We start from the raw sequence: 6,758 nt of genomic DNA on the forward strand, positions 1-6,758 counted from the left end.
TTCTTTGAAAAGATAAACAAAATTGACAAACCTTTAGCCAGAGTAACCAAAGAGGACCCAAAAATAAAGTTGTAAATGAAAGAGGAGACATTACAACTGATACCACAATACAAAGAATCATAAGAGATTATTGCGAATGATTATATGGCAACAAATTTGACAACCTAGAAGAAATAAATTCCTAGAAACATACAACACACCAAACTGAATCAGGAAGAAAAAAAAAATCTGAATAGACCAATGAAGAGTAAGAAGATTGAATCAGTAATCAAAAACCTCCCAATAGAAAAAAAAAGCCTAGGACCACATGGTTTTTCTGATGGCTTTTACCAAACATTTAAAGAAGAATTCATGGCAATCCTCAAACTCTTCCAAAAAAAAATAAAGAAGTATGAACAGTCTCAGACTCATTTCACAGGTCAAGCATTACCCTAATTCCAAACCAGATAAGGACACTAAATAAAAGAAAACTATAGTGTTATATCCATTATGAATAGATGTAAAACTACTCAACAAAACATGAGTGAACTGAATTCGCCAGCACAACAAAAGGAGCATACACCATCATCAAGTGGGATTTGTCCCTGGGATGATACTAGGATGGTTCCATATATGCAAATCAATAAATGTAATGTACCATATTAGTAGAATGAAGAATAAAAATCATATGATCATCTCAATAGATGTAGAAAAAGCATTTAACAAAATTCAACATCAATTCATGATTAAAAAAAAAAAAAACCTCTCAACAAATTGGGTATAGAAGAAATGTACCTCAACATCATAAATGCCATGAATGACAAATCATACTCGATGGTAAAAGATTGAAGGCTTTTCTTAAGATCAGGAATAAAACAAGGGTGCCACCCCACACCACTCCTATTCAACATAGTACTAGTAGTCTTAGCTAGAGCAATCAGACAGAAAAAGAAATAAAGACATCCTAACTGGAAAGAAAAAAATAAAATTATCTCTGTTTGCACATGACATAATTATATATATATATAAAATCCTAAAGATTCTGTGAAAAAGTTGTTAGATCTAATCAACAAATTCAGTAAAATTTGCAGAATATAAAATCAACATACAAAAATCAGTAGCATTTCTATACATTAATAATTAATTATCTGAAAAGGGAGGTAAAACAATCACATTTACAATGGCATCAAATACAATAAAATACTTAGCATTTAACCAAGGAAGTGAAAGATCTGTACACTGAAAGCTATAAGATGTTGAAAGAAATTGAAGAAGACACAAATAAATGGAAAGATATTCCAAGTTCACATCCCATGTCCATGACCCAAAGCCATCAATAGATTCAATGCAATCTTTATCTAAAGATTCCAATGGCATTTTTCATAGAAATAAAAAAAAACTAAAATTTGTTCAGGACCACAAAAACAAACAAACACCCCCCCCAAAACTGAATATCAAAAGCAATCATGAGAAAAAAGAGCAAAGCTGGAGGCTCCATACTACCTGACTTCAAACTATATTACAAAGCTATAGTAATCTGAATGGTATAATGGCATAAAAATATACACATAGACCAATGGAATAAAAATCACAGCCCAGAAAGAAACCCGTTCATGTATGATCAACTAGTATCTAAGAAGAGAGCCAAGAATACTCAATGGAACAAAGATAGTCTTTTCAGTAAATGGTGCTGAGAAAATTGGATATTCATATGCAAAAGAATGAAACTAGACCCCTAACTTACACCACTCAACAAAAGTTAACTCAAAATTGATTAAAGACTTAAATGTAAGACGTGAAACCATAAAAATACTAGAAAAAAACATAGGGAAAAGCTTCTGGGTTTTGGTCTTGGCAGTGATTATTTTTGCATATGACATCTAAAGCATTGGCAGCAAAAGCAAAAATAAACAAGTGGAACTACATGAAGCTTAAAAGCTTCTACACAGCAAAAGGAATGATCAACGAAATGAAAGGTCAGTCTGTGAAATGGGAGAAAATATTTTCAAACCATATATCTGATAAAGGATTAATATACAAAATATATAAGGAATTCCTACAACTCAATAGCAAACCAACAGACAAACAGAAGACCCAAAACCAAAAAAATAGTAAATAAATAAAAGCTGCCACAAAACAAAACAAATAATCCAATTAAAAGATGGGTAAAGGATCTGAATAGACATTTTTTTTTAAAGATTTTATTTATTTATTTGACAGAGATAGAGACAGCCAGAGAGAGAGGGAACACAAGCAGGGGGAGTGGGAGAGGAAGAAGCAGGCTCATAGCGGAGGAGCCTGATGTGGGGCTCGATCCCACAACGCTGGGGTCACGCCCTGAGCCGAAGGCAGACGCTTAACCGCTGTGCCACCCAGGCGCCCCATGAATAGACATTTTTCCACAGAAGATATTCAAATGGCCAACAGGTATATGAAGGAGCACTGAACATCACTAATCATCAGGGAAATGCAAATTAAAACCACAATGAAATATCATTTCACACCTGTTAGGATGGCCATTATGAAAAAAGTTATAAGGGCTGACAAAGATGTAGAGAAAAGGTAGCCCTTAAGGGAATGTAAATTGGTGCAGCCACTATGGAAAACAATATGGAGGTTTCTCAAAAAAATTAAAAATAAACTACCATATGATTCAGCAATTCCACTTCTGGGTATATATCTGAATGAGATGATATCACTGTCTTGAAGAGATATCTGCACCCCATGTTTATTGTAGCATTATTTGCAATAGCTAAGACATGGAAACAACCTAAGTGTCCATTGTTAGATAAGTGAATAAAAAATATTATACATACATATGTACAATATTATATATATTCCTTATATATGCAAGGAAATATTACTCAGCCATAAAAAAAGAAAGAAATTCTGCCATTTGCTGCAACATGGATGAAATGAGGTCTGTATGCTAAGTGAAATAAGTCAAACAGAGAAAGACAAATACTGCCTGGTCTTACGTATATGTGGACTCTAAAAAACCCACTCATATAAAGAGGAATCAGACTGGTGGTTGCCAGAGACAGAGGCTGGGGAGTGCAGGAAATGGGTGAAGGTATTCAAAAGGTACAAACTTCCAGTTATAAGTTTTGGGGATATAAAATACAGTAATGTATAAGGTGACTGTAACAATACTGTATTGAATATTGGAAAGCTGCTAAGAGAGTACATCTAAAAAGTTCTCATCACATGAAAAAAATGTAACTATGTGAGCTAACGGATATTAACTAAACTTATTGTGGTATCATTTTAAATATATACATATATCAAATTGTTATGGTTTATATCTTAAATTTATACAATGTTATGTATCAATTATATGCCAATAATCTGGAAAAAATCACTGATTATCACTTTTGTGAATATATTGTTAACTATGTTTCATTATGATCCATAAGTATGATTATGTATATCATTAAATGCTTTGGATGTACTGTATGGTGACTAACATAATATAATAAAAAAACATTAAAATAAAAAAAATAAATGTTTTGGATGAAATGTATTATATTTTTATTTCGTGACTAAATGCTGTTCATCTGTACTCAGTGAACATATTTAGAGATTATATTACATTGTTCCACCTGCTTATCCCTTACGAATATTATCACTTATAATAATTAAAGAAATATATCTGCCTATTTATGACCTAGTACCCTAGCAGTGCTTTAGAGCTTAAACTTAGAAATGGAGACAGGACATATACATAGTTCTGAATTCTGTTTCTTGACATGGCCACTTTGATGCACTTGTTACAGACTCATCAAAATGTTCAAGATCATGACAAAATATAAACTCACTTTTGTGGTTTGCACCTCATTTCTTATACTCACTTGATCTCTAAGCCTCATCACATTCTAGATTTTTACTCCAACTGAAGATGTATTTTATATGGTTTTGATTTGAATTTCCCTGATGGCTAATGATTTTGAACATTTTTTCATGTGTCTGTTAGCCATTTGTATGGTCTTCATTGGAAAAGTGTCTGTTCATATCTTCTGCCCATTTTATGATTTGTTTATTTGTTTCTCGTGTATTGAGTTTGAGAAGTTCTTTGTAGATCTTGGATACTAATCTTTTATCTGTAGTGTCATTTGCAAGTATCTTCTCCCATTCTGTGGGCTGCCTCTTAGTTTTTTTGACTGTTTCCTTGGCTGTGCCACCTTACACCACTTAGAATGGCAAAAATCGACAAGGCAAGAAACAGCAAATTTTGGAGAGGATGTGGAGAAAGGGGATCCCTGTTACATTGTTGGTGGGAATGCAAGTTGGTACAGCCACTTTGGAAAACAGTGTGGAGGTCCCTTAAAAAGTTAAAAAAAGAGCTACCCTATGATCCAGCAATTGCACTACTGGGTATTTACCCCAAAGATACAGATGTAGTGAAGAGAAGGGCCATATGCACCCCAGTGTTCATAGCAGCATTGTCCACAGTAGCCAAATTATGGAAGGAGCCGAGATGCCCTTCAACAGACGACTGGATTAAGATGTGGTCCATATATACAATAGAATATTACTCACCCATCAAAAAGAACAATTTCACAACATTTGCAGCAACATGGACGGGACTGGAGGAGATAATGCTAAGCGAAATAAGTCAAGCAGAGAAAGACAATTATTATATGGTTTCACTCATTTATGGAACATAAGAAGTAGGAAGATCAGTAGGAGAAGAAAGGGATACTAGGTACTCAAAAAAATAACCCCCAAATCCCAGAGACTTAACATATTAAAGTTGATTTTTCACCTTATAGTCTAGTGAATACTGCTGTGTCTGTTGGGGGAGGTGTTTCTGTTCCATCAATCATTCAGAAATCCCAGGTTACTTCTACCCAGTACCTTCACTATTTTCTAGGGCTTCAAGGACTCTGGTAGATCCTCTACACATGACCAGCTGAAGAACAGAAAAGGTCTGGGAAGAATGTAGAGAAGTTTTAGAGGCTAGGCTAGACGTGTTGTTAGCCTACAGCTTCTCAAACTATCTGTAGCAAAGGACTACTTTTTAAAAACTTTCCAATCTGTTGCAGACTATTACTTTTGTAAAAGACAATAAAGATGTTGTGAGAATGTCTAATTTCTATAAAAGTTTCTAATATTTTTCATTTGCTATACTGACCTTGTTATGGACCAGAAACAAACAAATCATGGAACAATACTGATCTCTGAACCACACTTCAGTAGCATTGGTATAAATTGCTTCTGATGACATTCCACTGTCCTGAACTAGTTACATGCAGCTTCTTGAATGTTAAAAGGGATGGGAAATGTTCAGAGGAGGAAATTAAGTGATTATCTCCATCTTTAATCCACCCTTCTAGTCCCAAATATCCGTTTATCTTTTCCTCCCTCACATTAACCTCTTTCCAAGAGGGATAACCCAAAGTCCCATCAAGTCATTGCATCTAGCTTAAAGTCCCAGATGGTGCCCAGATTTCTTCATCAGATCTGGATGTGACTTTTCTTGGTCTGATGACCTATGAACTAAAAAGACTAACAATCCATTCCTCCCCCTAGACTTATATCCTATAAAGGATGGTAGAAGTGAAAGAGGTTAGCTGCAAAAGACACTCTTGTTAGGAAAGGAGCAGAACTCAAGACATGGCAGTCACAGCTTCATAGCAATTCTGAAATCCTCCTTACAAGTCATTTTGAAGGCCTTTTATACCAGGGGTGAGGAAGTTTCCTTAGTTAGATGTTAAATCTCTGATTCTTCTTTTGGTGAGATACTTTCTATATAGGGTTTTCCAGAGAAACAACCAATAGGTATTAAATAGATATAGACACATATCTTCATTAAAACATCATTTATTTAGTTATTTATTTGACAGAGAGAGAGAGAGCACAAGCAGGGGGAGCAGCAGAGGGAGAGAGGGAGAAGCAGGCTCCCCACTCAGTGGGGAGCCGGATTCGGGGCTTGATCTTATGACCCTGGGATCATGACCTGAGCTGAAGGCAGACACTTAACCAACTGAGCCACCCAGGTGCTCCTCTTCATTTCTATATATCTGTATCTATATCTAACTGGAGAACCAAAAAGCCAAAGCAAATCTGAAGACTGAGAATGAGGGGAGCTGATAGTGTAAGCCCTGGTCTGAGTCCAAAGGCCCAAGAACCAAGAGTGCTGGTATCTGAGGGCAGGAGAAGGTGGATGTCCTAGCTCAAGCACAGAGTAAATTCACTCTCCCTCTGCCTTTTTTATTCCATTTCGATCCTCAACAGGTTGTCTAATGCCCACCCACATTGGTGAAGGCAATCTTCTTTACTCAGTCTACTGATTCAAATGCTACTCTCAAATCCTCATAAAGAGGATTTATGAACAATGACTTAAGAAAATTGTATGAGAGTGGGGAAAGCAAGACAAGGAAGAAGAGGAAGCCAAGTGTATCACTAGGATACAGTTAGGAGTCGGGAGCATACTAGTTATTTTAACAAAGAGAATTGGCAAATAAAGAATTGTTAATGGCAAAAAGATAACACTAAATATTATGGAGGTGGAGACTGCAGGAAGCAGCCAGCATCTCTAGCGCTGAGGGCACAGAGGTTTGAATCACTAACAGTGTCTTAGTTCGAGCTGCTATAACAAAAATACCATAGACTAGGCAGCTTAAACAACAAACATTTCTTTTCCACAGTCTGGAGGCTGGGAGGTCCAAGATCAAGTTGTGGCAGATTCAGCTCCTGATGAGAACCTGCTTCCTGGCTTGTAGACAGGAGACTTCTTGCTGTACTGGGTGGAAGGGGTGCGGGGGCAGGGGGTGCGG

This window comes from Ailuropoda melanoleuca, chromosome 5 (genome assembly GCF_002007445.2).
Source record: "Ailuropoda melanoleuca isolate Jingjing chromosome 5, ASM200744v2, whole genome shotgun sequence".
Classification (NCBI taxonomy): domain Eukaryota; kingdom Metazoa; phylum Chordata; class Mammalia; order Carnivora; family Ursidae; genus Ailuropoda; species Ailuropoda melanoleuca.